The 21,651-nt window shown below is 36.8% G+C and overlaps 1 pseudogene; it reads left to right on the top strand.

The window, feature by feature from the left end:
* Positions 1-18,302: 18,302 nt before the first annotated feature.
* LOC122115591 lies at positions 18,303-18,417 on the top strand (annotated as a pseudogene).
* The last annotated feature ends 3,234 nt before the right edge of the window (positions 18,418-21,651 follow it).

Here is a 21,651-nt window from a genome sequence, read left to right as displayed (position 1 = left end):
AAACTGCCCCATTGTCCAACTCTGTCTTCATAAATTTTGGAGTGTAAGGAATGACATCAAATAACTGAGAGACCTAAGACAGGACACTTCATCGTCTTCTGCCTTGCTCATCAGCACCTGGTGCACATTCACACTATGTAATCAAGTCAACTAATGGTAGTTATAATGAATTTAAAAATATATAGCCAGAAAACACTTTATGAACACTCTTGCCCTGTAATCTCATTGGCTCCCATGTCCAAAATAGGAAACAGAGGCTTAAAAAGAGGTAGGTAATTTACCAAAGGTTGCAAAGCTGGTATATTGGTACATTTAAACTCAGACTAATCTAGATCCATACTTAGGCTAACATACCATGCGCATTTATTTCTCTGCAGAAATAAAGGCTCACAGACCTTGCTTCAAGTTCTAGACTCATATGTGCTACCATAATATCTCTATCCTGGGTGCTTTACTGGTGCCCCTAAGTCATATCAGCTGTAGTTCATACATCTGTACCCATGCATATAAAAATTGCTGAGACTTGGGCAACTGTACTTTTAAAATCACCCATGCAGTAATAATGTGTAATTAACAGTATGAAATCCAGGGCTAGAGAATAAAACTTTTATGATGGTGCCAGGCCCACCTTGCAAATCTTTCTTGGTCTCTTTCTTCCCTTCCTTTTTAGTGCTGGCGATTGAGCCCAGGGCCCTGTGCATATTAAGGAAGTACCATAATACCAAGCAATATGGTCATTTCAATCTCTCCAATTTCACTCTCCAATTCACTGCTACCTTGTTCCTGATACATTACTTTCCTTGATCATAATATTTGGAGATTACTGAACTTCATAAAATTTTCTTCATTTTACAAAATATTTGTTTTCTCCCATCCTATGTATCACGATACGTAGCAATAATGATTTTCTTGAACTCCCCAGGCAGAGTTCATGGCTCATCATCAGGTTCTATTTTATCATGTATATCATTATGTTATTACATTTATAATGACAACTCAATTAATTAATTGTCTCTCTTCTTCAGTCTATTGGTAGACCCATGTCCAATCCTAGCTTTTATATAAACAGGAATAGAATTTTTCTTGTCTTATTTTCCTCTTTTTATCATGGTGCAAATTCTTGTAGAACTGTTTTTATCCATGAATATTTTTTCAGGACATTTCTGCATATTGTGCATAATACAATTAAGAGATTTCCAGCCAAAGAAAACAACTCAGAATTCTAGAGGTTAATGACTGTACTCTGGGTTCTTGTGTGCTTGGCACTGGATTTGGCATCTCGGTGTTACAGCAATAAATAAATATGTATATTGAAAGTGGCTTTCTTTTTGGTTTCCCCTTTTGAGCCATATGAAGTATTTAAGGTGCATCGCAAGTTAACCATGGAAGTAAGAGCTGGTAATATTTTTAAAAATATTTTTATTGTAAAGAAACTGTATAGAGGGTTACAGGGTTACAGTTTCAGTACAGTAATGAGTACATTTCCTGTCAAGCATTGTTACCCCCTCCTTTGTTTTCCCCCTACATTCCATTCCCTCCTTACTTCCCCAACTCCTCCTTCCCCCTACCCTGAAGTTGTGAAGTTCGTTTTCAACATAGTGTATTGTACTTCTCATTGTTACAATTGGTCAACCTGTATCCTTGTTTCAGCATTTTGTTGTTTCCCTTCCCCTTCCCAAATTAGAAAAATGTATATACATGATGTAGAGAACTGGAATCAAATACAGTGACAACAGAGGATATGTGAGCTGGCAATCTTTAATCTTGAAATTCCAAAACAAAAATAAACAATGAATGAAAAAATTTGTTCATAAGGAAACCCTCAGCCTTCCAATTAATACTCTGATTCTTCCATTAAAATGAAATATTGTTAGAATCAAGTTCTGATCCAGACTAAAATGCTAATACCTGTGGAAATGATGACATTGAGTTTGTATTAGTTAAATATGCTTTCCTATTAATGAAATACCATGGAAAATGTTTTTACAAAAACTGGATGATAGCAAGAGGGATTTTCGACAAAAGCATTGTAGTGGGTAAGGTGTGAAAAGTTACAAAACTGGAACTGCATGCTGGGAAAAAGAATAACTTTATGGGGAGGAGTAACATACTGTTTTAGATGAGCCAAGTTAATATGGATCATTATGTAAGAAGAAATTTTGTATTTGGTTCTTTCTAACAACCAGCAGATACTTACCTATTTATAAAAATAAATACTAGAATTAAAAATCCAAAAGAACTTTAATGATGCATTTAATATTTTGGAGACAACAAAGATTTTCAGTGATAGGGAGAGTTTAATTAATTATGGAATTTTTAAGCACTGGACTCCCATGTAATCATTATAAGTGATGTTCTTAGAACAGTATGAAATTTCTAAGGATAGGAAATATATGAATGATATAATGCAATGAAAAGTCAACTTATAACGTAGGCTCACACCTGTAATCTTACCTACTCACAAAGATGAGATTTGAGTATCATGGTTCAAAGCCAGCCCCCAGAGGAAAATCCATTTCACCACCAAAATGACAGAAATGGGCCTGTGGCTAGCGCTGAGGGAAAAAAAAAGCAGAGAACAATGTGTAGTCCCTGGATTCAAGCTCCAGTTCGGGCAATAAACAAATGAATAATCAAACAAATATATGACCCTAAATTGTAGGAAAATATACATATGTATATATGCATGTCAGAAGGGTCTAACCGTGTTGTTCTAGTGTTTACATTGTGGAGTTCCAGGATGGGAACATCACAAACATTTAATTAAAGGAAATCAAATGTTAATTATGTTGGAAATGACTTGTACAACTGGGGAGGGATTGAGAGAGTGAAGGAAAGAGGAAGAAAAATGAGGGAGAGGGTAACAAGTTAGATAATAAATGTTATCACTACCTTACTTATGTAACTGTAACCCCTCTGTACATCACCTTGACGATAATATTAAAATAAAAAATAAAAACAAAACAAAAGCTTTTATTTATATCATTATATTTAAAAGTATACTTTAAAAGAGGTATAGGCATGTTTTAAATTTCTAATGCATTGCCCCACTCTACTGGAGTATACTGGAATATGTGAAGAATTACTTACACATGAGTTCATGAGTGAGGACCCAAATAAGAATTCCACAAAGAAATGTCAACATGTACCAAAGGGTCCTATGCATAATACCTCCCTTCTACTGCAAATCACACAGCCTCCAAAATCCATATAATTTAATCATTTAAAGACAAATGATGAACCAACGTATCCATTTGTAGAAATACATACTTGCTACAAGGATAGAAAAGGGACTGAGACCCAAAGTGAATAATGCACAATTTTAAGGAAGATTCCTAGATAAAGGAATGTGTCCCACACACTTCCAACTGTAAATCTGGGAAAGTCAATCATCTTTGTCATACTAATAAAAACCACAAAAAAGCTAACTGTGGGATTCAAAAAGATTGCATGAGAACAAGTGTTCATTGTGACAGCATAGGAACTTCAGTGCAAATTACTATGTTTCTATTTCCTTGTCTTATTCCCACCTCATTCTTGAATTCTGAAGGTGAGATTCTGGGGAGCCAGTTCCCTTTGGTCCAGTAATTAATGAAAGTGAACATGTGATTGGAGATACAATTTCCTCACATAGTTCTTGGATTCTCATTTTTTATTAAGCTTACGGAGAAATAATGGGATTGCAAAACACAAGAAAGTTTTAACTTTTCCACTAATTTCTAAAATGCCTGCTGTAAGAACAACAAAATTAACGAAAGAAACAACTCAGAGACCATATAAAGGTATTTGTGGTGTACTGATACCAACAGAAATTGAAATGTCACATATAAATACCAAATTACATTTACAAAGCAGAAACCCTAATTCTTCACTGAGCTAATGTGATAATTACACATTTTTATTTTCCAACAAAATCACCATTGAGAATACCACAGTCAATTTCAATCACAGAAGCAAAGCTACAAAGAACTGCTAAAATTTTTACCTATTCTTTCCTGGAGTTAAGAGGGTTGATTCTGCTGACATTGACTGTTTGATCCTCTTCCTCCTCACAAATAAGTGTGCCTGTGTAGAACAATTTATACCTATATCTTAACTTCATGGGTGTCTATCTTTCTGGTTGGATCTTCAGTCTGCTTACTACCTACGGAGCATATATAGCTTATGAACATGGACCATGCCTTAACAAGCTAAAACATGGTCTAAACCAGTTTTAACAGAAACATATGTGATAATGGAAATATTCTATATATGCATTGTCTAACAGACTAGCCACTGGCTATATGTAGCTAATAAATCTCAAATGTGAATAGTGTCTGAAAAATTAATTCTTCCAATTTCAGTTAAATGAATTTTTAAATAATAAGATTCATCTACTCACTGTTAACTGAACATCTCAGTTTCCAAATAAGGAAGCTGAAGTGCTCACAAAGGTGATGATAAAATATAATCCAAGTGAAGAAGTTTCCATTAGATACTAACTGAATGCCTTTGAATTTTCTGAGCTTTTCTGTCTTACAGAATTCAGCCATCACTCATCTAGATTGACAGCTGGGAGGAAAGGGGTGGGAGATAAACACAAGCTACTTGGGATACTGAGAATTGCTACTTGAAGATGAGGGTTATGCATGAAACTTTTCTATATTTAGTAGACAGCAAAGTGTGTGGAATCCTGAAGGTAGAAAAATAATGATTGTATTTCAATCAAACAGGTGCTCTGTTTATCAAAATGGGAGAGAAGTCAGACAGGTGAATTCTATAAATATACAAACAATATAGAGAAAATTTGCTACATTCTATTCCATGATAGGCCCTGGCATAAACTTTGGCACTCTGTACATACTCTGTAAATATTCACACACTAAAAAACAGAAATGTAATCCTTTATTACTGTTAAAATACATAGAATATCTTCATAATATATATTTGTGGGCCTATTTTTTTCCTTAATTTCTTCCACACCTACATTAAGAAATGGCTCTAAGATAAAAGATTCTAGATGTGTTAAATTTGAATTTCATCTATTTCTTTTGTTGAATTGTATTCTAGATAGGATTGAGGGCTTAGGGCTAGTAAAATAATAAGTATTCTCAGCAAATTGTCATGCCTCATTTTTAAGGGGAGCTATGTGTTTATTAGGAGAAATATGTATTGGTCTTGGTAGCTAGGAACATTCAAGAAACAAAAGAAAAAGAACAATTCCACGGCAGTCTCAAGTGTTTGCATATCTTCAAGTGAACACTAGCTGCTCTATATTCCATAGTATATTTGCAAGCTTTTTCTAAGATACTGTCATCCTCCAGGGTAAAGTTCAGGCATGCCTATTGCTCACTATAAAGATCGCAGTTGCTCAAACTCAGAACCCATTGTTTGTATAGGCTTCACATGGCTATATTTACTTCACTCAGTGGCACTGAGGGATGGGAGCGACACGTGAAATATATAAATATTCACATACACACATATCTCACTGGCTATCACTATTACTGTAAAAATTAGGTGCTTTTTGTCTCTGACCCAAGAGCATCATAAATCGTCTAACATCCATAAAGTGTGACAAGTTCATTATTAACTTGCAAATAGGTTAAATCTCTAGCTTCACACAATTATAAATACTCATATGAAGAAAAATACATACCTAGAGTTTTGGTGTGCTTCTATATTACGAAGGTCTCAAATTTCATCTTATTTGCCAGGAGGATGCAAAAATGCTTCATAGGAAATGTACTCATTACCTTGTCATGTAACTATAACCCCTTTGTACAGTATTCTTACAATCAAAAATGTACAAAAAGACAAAAAAGAAATTGCAAGTCACGTATTTCCATTAAAACTAACTAAATTTAAGTCCTGTAACTTTCTACAGGTTTTTAAGGACCAAATAAATTGTGGGTATGCCCCAAGGCCTTTATGAAAAGCTAAGAGAGAGAGATCCAAAAGTGGCAGTAGATAGGTGACCAGAGCATAATTATGTATCTTTACTTCACTGTTACCATAGCAGGAGTGCAAATCAATATTATGGTTCATAGTTACAGGACTGGAAGACATACTGGAAACTGACATCAATGAAGGGTCATTCATTGTAGGAAAACATAAATCAGGATGCACCAAAGGTTGCAATCAACAGTGTACAAAAAAGCAACACAGAATTGAATATAAAGTTATTGCAAGTATATATTTGATAAGAGGTTCACATCAAAAATATATAAAAACATCATTGCAACGACACACAACCTGATTTTACAATGTGCAAAGAACTCAGATGTTTCTCCAGAGAAGACAGTGTTAACAAGCCCACGAAGAAGGTGTTTAACATCACTAATCACCATGAAAGTGTAAGTCAAAATAATGAAGAAAATTACCACTTCATATGAATTAGGTAGGATAACTACAAAAAAATAAAGTAACAATATTGACAAAAGTGTGGTAAAATTGGAACCGTTCTATAGGAAACAGAATGGCATCTTTTCAAACAATTAAAGACAGGATTATTCATACCTGTAATCCTAACCACTCAGGACAGGAGTCTGAAATCCAAGGATTACGGTTCATAGCCAGCCTGGGCAGAAAACTGGAATGGATCTGTGGTTTAAAGTGGTAGAGCTCTAACCTTGAGGAAAAGTTCAGGGACAGTGACTTGGCCCTGAGTTCAAGCCCCAGGACAAAAAAATTTAAAAGAAAAGAAAGAAAAGAGAGTTTTCATGTGATCCAGTGACTCCATTTCTGGCCATATAATCTAAACATCTTAAAGCAAGGTCTGGAAAAGATCTTGTACTCATATTCATTTTGTACAATACTCAAAACATGGAGGCAATCTAGTGGCCATCAACAAATGAATAGCTAAAGCAAATGTGGTTTATACATACAGTGGTATATTATTTCAACTTTAAAAAGAATTATGGGGCTGGGAAAGTGGCTCAGTGGTTGAGCGCTTGCCTTGCATGCATGAGGCTCTGGGTTCAATTCCTCAGCACCACATAAGAAAAAAGGAAAAAGCCGGAAGTGGCACTGTGGCTCAAGTGGTAGAGTGCTGGCCTTGAGCTGAAGAGCTGAGGGACAGTGCCCAGGCCCCGAGTTCAGGCCTCACGACCGGACCCCCCCAAAAAAAATATTATGTTGTGACATATACTATATTATGGATGAATCTTTAGAACACTGCTAAGTGAAAAAAGCCCGTCATAAAAAGACCAAATATTACATGATTCAACTTATATCAGTAGTTACATAGAACAGTCTAATTGATAGAGACAGAAAGCAAAATCATACTTGATGTGTACCTTGAAGCAGAGGAGAGTGGAAAATTGTTTTAATGAATAAAGAATTTGAAACTTGGAGGATGTAAAGAGTATGGACATTGAGATTGTACAATATTGTAAATGTACTTATTACTACTATGTTGTATTCTTAAAATGATTAATAAAACCTGGGAGAGAATTCTGAAGGGGTTAAACATAATCATGGTACATTGTATGCTATGTGGATATATCAAAATGAAAAATTCCCTTATTTAAGTAAGTAATGCTACTGAGTTGAAAAAAGACAATAAATTTTAAGTTAAGTGTGCAAGTTTAAGTCAGAGGTCTTTGCTTCTTCAAAACAGCAATTTAGACATCGAATTTCCCTGTCAACATAGTGTTGATGGGACATCACAATGTACAGTGCCCTGAGTAAGAAGTGGTTATGTGCCACTCAGAGGGAGTTAAACCACTTCATCTGGGTAGTTATGGATAAAAAGTAATGGTTGGAACTGGCTCCAACATGGTGGGAATGAATGATGCAGCAAAAAATACACACCCTTTTCCCACGAAGCTTTAGGTGCTAACACATATCTTTTTCTGACTATGGTCTGGGGAGTGTCTTTCTATTTCCCATCCAATCAAAACTGTTTTCTGTGCTTGTGCTCTGAGATGGGGCATCCAATAAGGAAAAATTCCCTACTCATGCTCGGAGACTAGGAAACCAATTATGAGACACTATGTCCCTCTTTTCGCTAGGGAGTTTGCTTCACTGCTTTGTTTTTGCTTTGAAGAAGAGACTGTTGCACTGCTCTCTTTTCGCTTTGAAGAAAAACTGCTTTAAAACTGTTCTGCTCTCTAATTCTTTAAAGAAAACAAACAAACAAACCAGAGACATAGGCAAAACTGTTATTCTGAAGATGTTGCGTGGAGGGAAGCCTTGAGCTTCATCTTTGAGACTAGATTTAGAATTTGATAACTTAGGTGCTGTGGTTTCATATTAATCTGAACCAGGCTAATATCTGCATTTTCTCAATTCTTCTAACTAGAATCTCTAAAGTATTAGGAAAAAACAAAACAAACAAACAAATAAAAAACAGCAAGAACCTTATATTAGGCTAGCAAAGGCTCCAGAAATTCTCAGATTTCTAATTTTTTCTTGCATGAATCTAATAAATGAAAAGTTAATGCAGCAAACTAGCATGTTTAAGGTGTTAAATTCTGTAGAATATGGTTTCTTTTCTTCCTCTTATTCTGAGATAGAAATTGATCTATTCTAAAGCCAGAGGATATGTTTTCTTCACAAGCTCAATTAGGTTCGCTGAATTTTGCTTTCTTAAAAATTGCTTAACTCCTGTAAGAGGGAATTGAAGACTGCAAGGCAGGAGGGATTGAGTGTGAGATGTGAGAAGTGTTCTCATACTCTGCATCTAGAGGGCTAGAAAATATGATGATCTGCTCGTTGCCTCAAACAATTCAGAAAGTGGCTTGCATTTTCTAAAACCTAAATCTAAACTTTCACCTTCTCCTTCCCACCAAGAATTCCCCCTCAGGCTTCTTCTTACCATAATGTCTTGGCAGCTTAGAACTGCTTTGCCTCAGAAATGAGGCATCAGAAGTGTGCCCTGTGGTCAGCCAAGCAGCTGGTATCTGATTGATTCATCTATGGCTCTGAAAAAGCTGCAGCTCAATCTGTGCTCTGTGCTCAGGGTTCAGTAAGCGTGCTTAAGTCCATAGCTACGTGCTTCCAGAGAGCAGACTTTCCTCTTTCTATTAGCGGTACAAGACAGGTCCTTTATAATGAAGCAGCCATACATAGCTGTAGGTTTCATAACCACTTGCTGAGGCGAGTTTACCTAAGGGAACCAAGGCAATATGCAAATAAGGTGTCTTCACCTGGAAGCTCATAAGCCTCCATTCCAAAAAGGGAGTTGCACTAGCACAACTATGCTTATTGCAGCATTATTTACCATAGCTAAGATATGGAACCAACCCAGATGCCCCTCAGTAGATGAATGGATCAAGAAAATGTGGTATATATACACAATGGAATTCTTTGCTTCCATTACAAAGAATGACATTTCCCCATTTGTTAGGAAATGGAAAGTCTTGGAAAAAATTTTATTAAGTGAAGTAACCAAGCCCAAAGAAGCAAAGGTCCCATGGTTTCCCTTATTTGTTATATCTAGTATATGTATGAGTCAAGAAGGGAGGTCAAATAATGGTATGTTAGGAAAATGAACCCTTAGATAAGTATTTAAGTGTTTTTTTTCTGTTATGCATTTGTTTCTAACTCATTTATAAGATTATTTCTTTATAGCTTTGTATGTCCCTCCCCCACAGTACAACCCCTGCTTTCACTATATTTGATGTCGGTATAATTTGTGGAGGAGATGGGGAAAAACAAGTCATTTAAGGATACAGGTGGACCCGATGCAACTATAAGTACAAGTCGTCATGTCAAAAATGAACTTTACAACTTTGGTGCGGGAGGGGGGGCGGGATTGGGAGTGCGGGGGGAGGCTGGGAAGGGATGTGAAGGGTAAACAAAGGAGGAGGCTGCAATGCTTGAGAAGAAATGTACTCATTATCTTGCCCATGTTATTGTAACCCCTCTGTACAGTATGTTCACAAAAAATAAAAACTTAAATTAAAAAAAAGGGAGCTGCTTATAATAAATTCTGTGTGGAAATGGACTGTGTAGGAGTTAGAATAATCTTTTTCTCTGAAAATGATGGATTGAGGGAAAGCATTGACTAAGCATAATCATCTTCCACAAAGCTATATAACTAAAGTATATCCTGTTACTAAAATCGTTCTAGGGACTTTGGGAACAGTTTAACTCATAAAGCACAAGCTGAGTAAGAATTTTCTAACAATTTCTTGCCTGGTTGTCCTGGTTTAGTGGATTGCTCTGAAACTGTTAACCCCTTTCAAAATAACCAGCTGTGCTTCAAAAGAGCCAATAGAGCAAGATTGTGAACACAACTTTTGATCAATACCAGAAGTAGTAACTCATTAGGGGTATAATTTGGGCAGACTTCCTACTCAGAGTGGTTGCTTCCTGTGAATAACATGCCCTTTAACAGAACTAAACTTTGCCATGCTAAGTTCCTTTCAACTTGGTGGTCTTTCTTGGGATATTGGGTTACAGTAGGGGAGTATTCCCAACAATGTGGAGACTAGTCCAGGATCCATGTTATGAAAGGGGGATGTAGGGAGACCCTCAGGAGGAGACACAACCTGACTTGTTGAGATAGCTCAAGGTTGGGTTATACACCATCGGTTGTGGTAAAGGAAGGAAAGTGTATCAGCAATTTCAGGAAAGGGCCCAAGGAAGCACCTCAATAAAAAGTAATCTCATGCATCAGCCATGAGAGGAAAAATTGGACTAGAGCATACTACCTGGTTGGTTGGGGATTTTTATGGGCTGAGTGTGTCTTAGGCACAAAGAGAACTTGAGTCTCAATGTGTGTTTTCATTCTCTGGCCCAAGAATAAAAATGTGGGAGCTGAAGGAATCTATTCTTGAGAAATCTCCAGTAACGGGAAAGTTAAATATGAGAAGGGTGCACAAGAAACTTACAATAGGGAGGATTAAGTGCACCAAAAACTGAAATCACAAGAGACCTGCTAAAATGGGGAATAAGAATTCTAGGCCTAAGGAACCCAAGAAAAATGATCTAAGGACCTGCTTCTGATAATCCATTGGGAGAATGTTGACAAAGGTCTGAGAACACTATTAAATAATGGATGGTTTTCATTATGGAGCTCCATAATGTGCACTTGTCCAAACAAAAACTTGTTATGAATATGTGCTTGCATGTGTGTGTTTTAAATCTTATATCCTGAAAGGGGAACTCAAAAAATTCCTACCCACTAAACTCCCTCAGCTGCCCACTTTGCCTCTGAAGCCTGGATTGATCCAGGCTTGATTGATCCTCTAGCTGATCCAAGGATGTATGGCATTGAATCTTAGTTTCAGAAGCAGACTCTCTGGGTAGACTTAAAATTCAAATCAAAAACCAAGTGCCAGTGGCTTGCACATGCAATCGTAGCTACTCAGGATCTGAGAATTAGAGTTCAAAGCCAGCCCGGGCAGGAAAGTCCTTGAGACTCTTTTCTCCAATTAACCACCAGAAACTGGAAGTGGTACTGTGGCTCAAGTAGTAGGGCTTTTGCCTTGAGCTCTGGGCCTGGGTGCTGTCCCTGAGCCCTTCAGCTCAAGTCTTATGACGAAGAAAATAATGCTTGGGTGAAATGGGTTAAATATTCTGCCCACCATTACTGTTAAGATTCTATGGCACAGAAACCAGAAAAACAAGTGGTCCACTTCCTACTATGATGAACCTCAGATCCCCAAGGGCATGGATGCATGATCTGTCAGTCAAACACGGCCTGGGGAAACTTGTAAGGCCCTGCTATTGCTGTTCACAAGAGTATGGATCTAAGACAAAAACCCTGTCTTCCCAAGCCAAATAAACCCCTTGCTTCTCTAGGTACGGGGAGGGATAATTGGCATTTCTGGGAAACTTATCAAGATGCAGTGAAATCCAAACCTTGAAGAGATGAGCAGTAATCACTAAATATAGCCATGGGAGATGTTTAATGGTATTGTGGAGGACCATTGTTGTAGACCTTCCTAGCCAACTAGAGTAGAACCTGTAGTTTGGTTCAGTTGGCCATCCCTTTCACCCTAGCATTTCATCCACCTGTCCATTCTCAAACATTTTATACTAGTTAGGAGAGACCCTTCCCTAGACGGTCATTCGTATTTCCTAATTACTTAGGTGCTTTTCAGGATCACCCCCACCTAAGTTTCCAAAAAGTTCAAAGCCTGAAACCAGACAGCACCTTATGAATCAGTTTTATTCTTATGATTAGTATAAATAAAATATTTTGGGGGTTAGGAATATGGCTTTGTGGTAAATTGCTTGTCCAGCATGCATGAAGCCCTGGGTTTTATTCCTCAGAACCACATAATCAGAAAAGGCTGGAAGTGGCACTGTGGTTCAACTGGTAGAGTGCTAGCCTTGAGCAAAAGAAGCTCAGGGAGCACCAGGACTGGCAAAAATAAAATATAGAGTAGAATAAAATCAAAAGAGATTTGTTAATTATACTAAAATTTTTTTAACCCATAAACTAAATGCTCTAGTAGGATGGCATGGGAAAATTAGCTCTAGAAAGAAACATTACCTGACAAGGGAAGAGCTTCTGTGGTGATTGGAGACCAAAGCTGCACAAAGACCTTTTTTTTTTGGGGGGGGGGTCCAGTCATGGGGCCTAAACTCTGGGCCTGGGCACTGTCCCTCAGCTCTTCAGCTCAAGGCTAGCACTCTACCACTTGAGCCACAGTGCCACTTCCCGCTTTTTCTTTTTTGCTTATGTGGTGTTGAGGAATTGAACCCGTGGTCTCAGGCATGCAAGGCAAGCACTCTACCACTGAAACACCTTCCCAGACCCTGCACAAAGACTTTAGAAGGTTTGAACATTGGCAAGTGAGTTAACTAAAAACTCAGACGAAGAGGTGGGAAGGTGGTTTAGTGGTAGAGTGCTTGCCTTGCATGCATGAACACCTGGGTTCGATACCTCAGCAACATGTAAGCAGAAAAAGCACTGCAGCTCAAGTGGTACAGAGCTATCCTCGAGCTGAAGAGTTGAGGGACAGTGTCCAGACCCAGATTTCAGGCCTCACAACCGACAAACCCAAGAACAAAGAAAAGAAAAAAGAAAAAAATATGGGCACTGGTTGCTCACGCCTGTAATCCTAGCTACTCTGAAGGCTAAGATCTGAGAATGGTCATTCAAAGCTAGGCAAGGCCGGTAAATTCTGTGATACTCTTATTGCCAATAAACCACTGAGAAAACTGGAAGTGGTGTTGTGGCTCAAGTGGTAGAGGACTAACCTTGAGCTGAAGAGCTGAGGGAAAGCACCCAGGCAAAGAGTTCAGTTCCAAGACCGACCAAAAAAGAATAATAAAAAAAAAAAGGTAAGTTACACCTAAAGGGTTTCCTACCAAGAGAGAGGAAGGGTTTCCTACCAAGAGGGAAGGAGTTTTGGGGGTTTCTATCTAACAAGAATGCAAGTTTCCCTTCTAGTAGGCAGGGGCATTGCCTGCTAGTAAGGAGGGTGTTACTGATAAAATTGGTCAAAACATGATTCAGTTTCATAATGCCCAGATAAATGTCTAATGTTTGACTTGTGAAAACATCCTGCTTGGGGAACTCCAAACACTCTTAATGCCCTTAAAGTGATCATGCTTAATTCCAGGGCCTCAATGGACCCTCTAGTTAATCTTATGATATGACTGCAAATTCAATCTTGGAGCAGACACTCTGTGTATGTCTTCCAATTTTGAGTCTACCCAGATTCAAATTGAGACTGAATAAGTTTGGTAAATACTGTGGTGATTCTGTCCACATATGGAGTACTGCTATGACTGTGTGGCAGGGAGGCCACACAAAAGGTCCTATTTGTGCTGTCATGGAGCTCAGACCCCATGTGCATGAAATTCATGAGAGGTCAGCAAAATGTGATCCGAGACAACTTGGAACACCTTGTTGCTCTTCTCAGAAGCAAGAGTCTATTCCAAAAACCCCTGATACTGATCAACTCCATTCTTTCCAGGTCAATTACCTGGCGAAAATTGGACATTTCTGAGAAACTTACCTGGATGTAGTGAAGGCCAGCCCTTTGAGATGAGCAGGAAGTACAAATCATAGCCAGGGGAAAAGTCTGGTGGTATTCCAGGAGACCACTATTGGAGATGTTACTGGCCAACTGGAGTGGAATCTGTGCTTTGGTTACATTGGAAAATCCACCCCTGACCATTTTCAAACACCTTAAATTAAGGAGGGACTTCTTAGTTAGCGGGTCATTCAAACTTCATATTTGAAAATACAAACTCCATATTTACAAATTTCATATTTACTTAGGAGCTCCTGAAAATTTCCCAAAGAGCTTAAAGGTAGAAACCAGAAAAAGCAGCTTAAATTAGTTTTATTCTGTTGATCTCCAAAATCTATGATCTCCATAATCGAATTATTCCAATATGTGCTTTTATTAATCAGCAGGATTTGTTTATTGGAAATGCCACCATGTAAAAGTAACTAGGAGCCACTGGTAGAATTGAATGGGAAAAATTTGGTCTAAATATAATACTTGACCAGATAAGATGGTGATAAGTGAAATGAACCCCAACATAGGGGCACAAGGGTTTTTTACATTTCTTGCTATTGTTTCTAACATACTTATAATGTTTCGGGTGATTTTTGTTTCTTTGTATTCTGTGCCCCCAAAAAACAGCATAATACCTGTTTCCAATGTTTTTGATGTTGGTGCCCTCCATCTTGTATATACACTTCTCTAGTTTGGGGAGGGAAAGGGAAAAAACAGAATCCTTAAATAGGAATACAGGTTGACCCATTGTAACAATGAGATGCACAAGACACTGTTGAAAAACAAACTTTACAATTTAGGCGGGGTTCGGGGTAGTGTATAGGGTAGTTTTGGAGCTAGGAGATTAGGGATGGTAGGGGACATATAAAGGAGGAGATAACAATGCTTGATAGGAAATGTATGCTTTACCTTGCTCATGTAACTAACCCCTCTGTACAGTACTTTTACAATAAATATATAAAAATAAAAGAATAAATATACTTCAAAGGTAATCTGTGTGGTGGTTGGAGGCCAATGGTACAGAAAGACTTACAAGGATTGAATATAGGAAACAAATTACCTAAAAACTGAGATGATACTGAGTATAATCCTAAATGCTCAGGTGGCTGAATTCTGAGGATCTGTTTGAAGCCAACCCAGACAGGAAAGATGAGACTTTTATTTCCAATGAAGGTGCAAAAAAGATACTACTGGAGTTGTGGCTAAAGTGGTAGCCTTGAGTAAAACTGCTCTGGGACAATGCCCAGAGCATGAGATCAAACCCAAGACCAGCCCCCAGTCACTTATAAAAAAGGTTGTGTGTCTGTGTGTGGTGGCAGATCCCTTTACTAGTTTGATGATAGAGCAAGAATTTTAACAATGATTCATGGTCTCAATATTTACCTCTTTAGTAATTGTTTTCATAGTAATGTGTGCATGGGTGCTTTATCTCTTCTATAACAGGTTTTGTTCAGTGACTGACTGAAAATCTGCCTTAATCAAACCCTTTTTAAAATCAAAATATCTTATTGGATACTGCTGAATAGGAAAGTCAATTATTATTGTTTGGAAGAAAAGAAAGCAAAACCAGATGGGAGAATTGTAGAAGTTAAATCTTGAAGTGCTTGACTGATATAAGCACTGCCCTTGTGAAGATAGTCAAAACCTTACCAATGCTATTTTAGAGAAGTGCTAGGGGCTAGAGACATGGCACTAGTAGTAGAACACCAGGTGGGTAAAAGTTGGTTATTTTTCATATGGCCAGGTGTTCGGATTTGGTTGATTATTAAAGGTTTTGACTAGTTTGAAAGGGATCAAAAGTTTGAGCCATCATGAAAGATGATCCCAAAGCTCAAATTCATGGGAGCCAGTGGTGGGCTGCCTATCCACTGTGCTTATTCAACTTGGACATGTGACAGGATGCTTTCTGCCAGAGTAAACTTTGCCTTGCTGAGATGGTGTTTGTAGGATACCTTAATTGCTCCCGGTATTTCCAACACAGATCTTCTGTGCCATTCATGAGGGATCCTAGGAGCCCCTCATAGGAGACACATCCAGACGCCCTGTTGAGCCAACCTCCTGGATGGTCTAAACATGCCATCCTTGGTAGCTGATAATGGACCTAGGTATAAAGTTAATCGGCAACATCAGGAAAGTCACAAATAGGCACCCTCAGAAGCAAGCAACCTCAGGCATTGGCCTTGGTAGAAAAAAATGAAACTCTGTATCCTTTTTTGGTACTTGTGTCTTTGTAGGGATGGTGTATGAGAGAAGTGTGTTAGATTCAGGCTCTTAAAATCTTTCTGTCTAAGAGTCTTGATCTGCAAATTCATTTGTCCAGATAGGCAGAGTGAAAAGTTGGAGATGGAGTCATCTCTGAGAAAAATCTCTAATAATGGAGTCGAGAAAAGGGAGGAACAAGAAACACTGTCTGAAGGGCAAAAGAATTCTAAACTTAGGAAGCCCAAGAAAATTGGAGTTAAAAAGCTTCCCTCAGACATTTTTAATATTGTCTTCTTTTAGGGAGAATGTGGGGAAAGATATGAAAATATGTGTTAAGGCTGATTTTTATTTTTGAGCTTAATTTTAATGTTCAGTTGGTAAACTATATCCTCTATATCCCTGTCTCTGTGTAAATACCCATAAACATGAAATATAAAGTGATTTTGATAAAAAATAAAAATGACTCAGAAGAAATGATAAATGTAAAAAAAATCTTCACAGGGATGGTTAGGTGGTTCAGTGGTAGAGCGCTTGCCTTGCATGCATGAAGCCCTGGGTTCGATTCCTCAGCACCACATAAGCAGAAAAAAGCCGGAAGTGGCACTGTGGGTCAAGTGGTAGAGAGTTAGCCTTGAGCTGAAGAGCTGAGAGAGAGCGCCCAGGCCCGGAGTTCAGGCCCACTACCTGACCCCCACCCCTCCCGAAAAAAAAAAAACAATCTTCACAGAAGCAAATTCTCAGAGATATTTCATGACTTTGACAAGGATAAAGTGGGTGAAGTTAGTATAAATATAAAGTATGACAATGTACAAAAACATAAAAAGATACTCATATATTTCATTATATAACCCAAAGCAGAAAACAAATGTTGTTTAGATGATTTTTTAAAACCCAGTCTCTCAGGTACTGGGAAGTTGGCTCAATGGTAGAGTGCCTGCATGCATGAGGCCTTGGGTTTGATTTCTCAGCAATATGAGGCCTTGGGTTTGATTTCTCAGCATCACATAAGCAGAAAAAGATGGAAGTGGTGCTGTGGCTCAAGTGGTATCACTAGCCTTGAGCTGAGGGACAGCACCCAGGCCCCAGAGTTTAAGCCCCATGACCAACCAAATAAAAATAAAAAACAAAACAAAACACAGTCTCTTACTTTTGTTGCCTCAACTCTGTAATAACTCTGCTTCAGCCTAGGGCTAACATTTTAAGTGTGGACATTTATCAACACTCCTGAATCAGACTCTACTTGATCATTTTTAAAATTCATATTTTGTTCTTAATTTTCATCTTTATAAACTCACATGCACCTATAAAAAATGGTATGGCCATCCCAGTAACCTTCTCAAAGTACCTCCTAATGACAATTTACGAAAAGTTCTATTGTATTACAACAAGGAAAAAATGCTACAAATAAAGAAAAGCAATAATTTAATATTAATGATTAATAAAATAAAAAACAAAACAATTACCAGTGTTTTCAGTATTTGAAGTGTACTACAAATTAGATTTTATTATTGTCATATTTCTTTACATTTAACACTGGCTAAGATTATGATGTTCAACAACAATGATATAGGCTATGAGTGGTGTTTAAATCACCCACTAAGATGACCATTTATAGTTCATCTCATAATTTGTATATGGCTTATATCATCATTTGTTCCTCACTAACATATAAAGTAAGGAAGGCCTACAGTTTTAGCAGAAACTGTGTAGTTAACATAGTCAGCTCTTTATTCTGCTCCTTTACACAAAGACTTTGCAACTTCTCATTAGTAAAGTTTCTATATACTCTGAAATGTACATACTTAGGAGTATTTATCTGCTACCATAAATCTTAAATACTTTATAGAAAAGTATTATGACCTACCAAACAGTCCCAGTTTTGGCATATATAAGCAAATTCCCAAAATTAATATATTTAAAACATTAAAACTTTTAACAAACCTTAACACTTGCTGCAGTGTTCATTATGACAGGTCCCTTGTATAGAATAATTGAATTCCTCATCCTACACATCTCTTGCACAACAAATATCTGGAATTATTTTGTTTTTGACATGTCAATCTTGACTTTATTCTTAAATGTGTATTTATGTAAGAAGTACATGGTTCTAAAATTCTTTTAAACTTAGTTTTTGTTGAATTGTCTAGTTTAAGAAAATCAATTACAATTTATATATAAAAAATTTCTGTGCTCAATTCAGCATCACATATACTAAAACATTGGAATGATACAGAGAAGATTAGTATGGCCCCTCCGCAAGGATGACAGGCAAATTCCTGAAGCATTCCATCCCCCAATTTGTTAAGAAATGGAAAGACTTGGAAAAAAAATTAAGTAGAGTAAGCCAAGTCCAAAGAAACATAGGTCCCATGGTTTCTCTAATTTTCAATAACTACTATATGTCTGGGATAAGCAGAAAATGTCAAAAGTTATGTGTATATGACCAGATAAGGTTATGTTAATGGAAATGAACCCCAAGTTAGGGACACAAGTGGTTTTTTCTTGCTATTTTTTCTCACGTACTTATAACCTACAGTGTGGATTTTTTTTTGTTTCTTTATATGTTCCTCCCCCATGCTATAACACCTATTTTCACTGTATTTGAAGTTGGTGCGCCTACATATTGTATATATTCTCCTCTAATTTGCTGAGGGGAAGGAAAAAAAAAAACAAAATGCTTAAATAGGGATACAGGTTGACCCATTGCAACAATGAGATTCACAAGAAACTATGTTGTAAAGTGAACTTTACAATTGAGGCGGGGGAAGGGAGGAGGTTAATGGACTTGTGGAAGTGAGAGGGAAGGGATGGTAGGGGAACAATAAAGGAGGAGGTAACAATACTTGTTAGGAAATGTACTCATTACCTTGCTCATGAAGTGTTACCCCTCTGTGCAGTATTTTTACAATAAGAACGTATAAAACTGTTCTGAGATGGAAGAGTTTATTTCCTTTATTTTACTCATATAATATCGTTAGCAAAGAAATTCATGAAAAACCCCGATATGAAGGTATTTTGAATAAATATGTGTGTTAATGCACGCATGTGCTCAAGCACTTGCATGTGTGCTGGCATGCTCAGAGTTTGAAATCAGTGATGCTGAATTGAGCACAGAACTTTTTATATATATATAAATTGTAATTGATTTTCTTAAACTAGACAATTCATCAAAAACTAAGTTTAAAAGAATTTTAGAACCATGTACTTCTTACATAAATACACATTTAAGAATAAAGTCAAGATTGACATGTCAAAAACAAAATAATTCCAGATATTTGTTGTGCAAGAGATGTGTAGGATGAGGCATTCAATTATTCTATACAAGGGACCTGTCATAATGAACACTGCACCAACTTGCTAGGCCTTTTCTCTCTAGATTGGTGAGCTACTAAATGAGCTACATCTCCATTCTTGGCCCTTTGCTAGATCATTAAAATTTTTGAAAAATAATTTCATGAATTTCTTTTGCCCTGATTGGCTTCCAACTGTTAGCCACAGATCTCAGGCTCCTGAGTAGATATCCCGAGTAGTTAGGATTACAGGTGTGACAAACAAGCAAAGGCTTTCAGAATAACGTTAAAAGTAGAAGAAAATTTACTTCAGAGGGGCACGTATTAGCATCTCCAATTTTAAAACATTTTGGAGTGGTTATTTATGATTTTTTTTATTTTTGGATACTTATAAGACGGTAGGTGATGATATTTAAATTTTTAGTACTTTTTAAAAAGGGTACTGGAATTGTGGGACAGAAGAAATTTGTTTCTCTTTGGACCTCAATGTATAAGCTCAGTTCTGTGCATGATAAAACAATGTCTCCAACACAATCTGTGTTGAAAACAAATGTGACAGAAAACAATCACCATGGGAAATATTTAGTATGCTATTATTTCTTGTACAATATGAATATTGAATTGAGAGTGTCATAGAATGGAGAGATTTTTATCTACCTTTTGTGTATTGCTGAAAGACTTTCAGAAACTTTGACTCATTTCCTTCCTCACTGTATGTGTCTTTAGGCCATGCACTTACTGCTTTTAATTACAATTTTTCCCAACACTAAAATGGTAATAACATTAGCATGATAGCATATGTTATCTTAACAATTAAGGGAACAAAAGTGGGAAATACTTAACATAAACTTCTAGGAATGAGCTTTGAGTTTAGCCAGCAGTCTTTTTAAAATACTAAATAGAATGTGATAAGTAGTACAGAAACCATTACATGTAGTGAGCAACCAGAAGTAATATCTATTGATCATGCTCTGCTTCCAAGGAGGCCAGGTGGATAACTTCTCATGCTGTAAATCAAATTGGTTATCTTATGTCTTGATAGTGTAAAAATATCAGGGACAGGATGATGAAGGAATGTTGTAGACTGAGGTGAAATCCATATGAAAATGTGCAATACTGATAAAACATAAAAATATCTGAGCAGTATATTGTGTTTTACAACATTTTAGTTACATCGCAAAGATAAAGAAGACATAGAAGAATAAATTCTTTTTTTGTTGTCCTATCATAGGTCCTTAGAAGGATGAACTCTTTCCTCATTCTTATACAGGCATCATCGGATGAGAGGAACTGTATTTTTTTTTGTTTGCTTCCTTCCATTTATTCTTCAGTTTGAAATCTGAGCTACTTGAGACTGAAAGAAACCAAGGGAAATTAGAAAAACAGGCTTTGGAAAGAGCAATCAATGTAAAATAAATAAACTACAGCCTTGTAACAGGTCTAACTAAATTGAGTTATATAGTGTCAATTGTTAACAGAAAATGATTTAAGCAATACCATGTTTTTGAAAACTGAAAAATGTTGGGAGTTGCTACATTTTTTTTCTTTTCTACTACCTCGAATTAATTATTGATCTGGTTTAGCGAGATTAAAGATGAGATTAACCAGAAACCAGATTAAAAATGGACAAAAGTCTGAATAGACATGTTCTCCATAAAGCCCTGAAAATTTCCTGTGGGTTTACAAAGTTGTGTTTAATACAACTTCTAAGCTGCCTTAATACTTTTTGAGCAGAAGTCATTAGAGAAATATAATTCAAAATTACTATGATACAACTTCATAAATATTATAACTCATCAAAAAAATCAATGGAACCAGTTATGGTGGTAAAGTCTTGTAATTCCAAGCATTTAGGAGGTTGGATTTAAGTCTAATGCCAGTATAGGGTACTGCAGATAGTAAAAAACTGCCCTTTATTATCTTTGAATAAAAGGTAATAATTTTGGTGAGAGTGTGGAAAAAAGGAAATTTTCTACACTATTGGTCAAAAAACAGGTTAGTATACTCGTTGTAGAAAGTAGTATGCAAGTTTCTATAGAAATTCAAAGTTAAGTTGAACCATCAATCATGTGATTATTTCTCTCTGGGTAACTTTTAAATATATCTGTAGTTCATTTTTATTCACATTATTCACAAGAGCAGCCAAGATATAAGTTAATGTTCAGTGTTCAACTACAGACTAATAAAGCAACTATGACACATGCACAAATACCTTTTTCTGTTTCATTCTTAAAATAAAAAGAGAT

The sequence above is a fragment of the Dipodomys spectabilis genome, unplaced genomic scaffold (genome assembly GCF_019054845.1).
Source record: "Dipodomys spectabilis isolate Male_0828 unplaced genomic scaffold, ASM1905484v1 ptg000121l, whole genome shotgun sequence".
In the NCBI taxonomy this organism is placed as follows: Eukaryota; Metazoa; Chordata; class Mammalia; order Rodentia; family Heteromyidae; genus Dipodomys; species Dipodomys spectabilis.
Note: the sequence above shows the minus strand (reverse complement) of the source record. Positions and strands in the feature narration are given on the sequence as shown.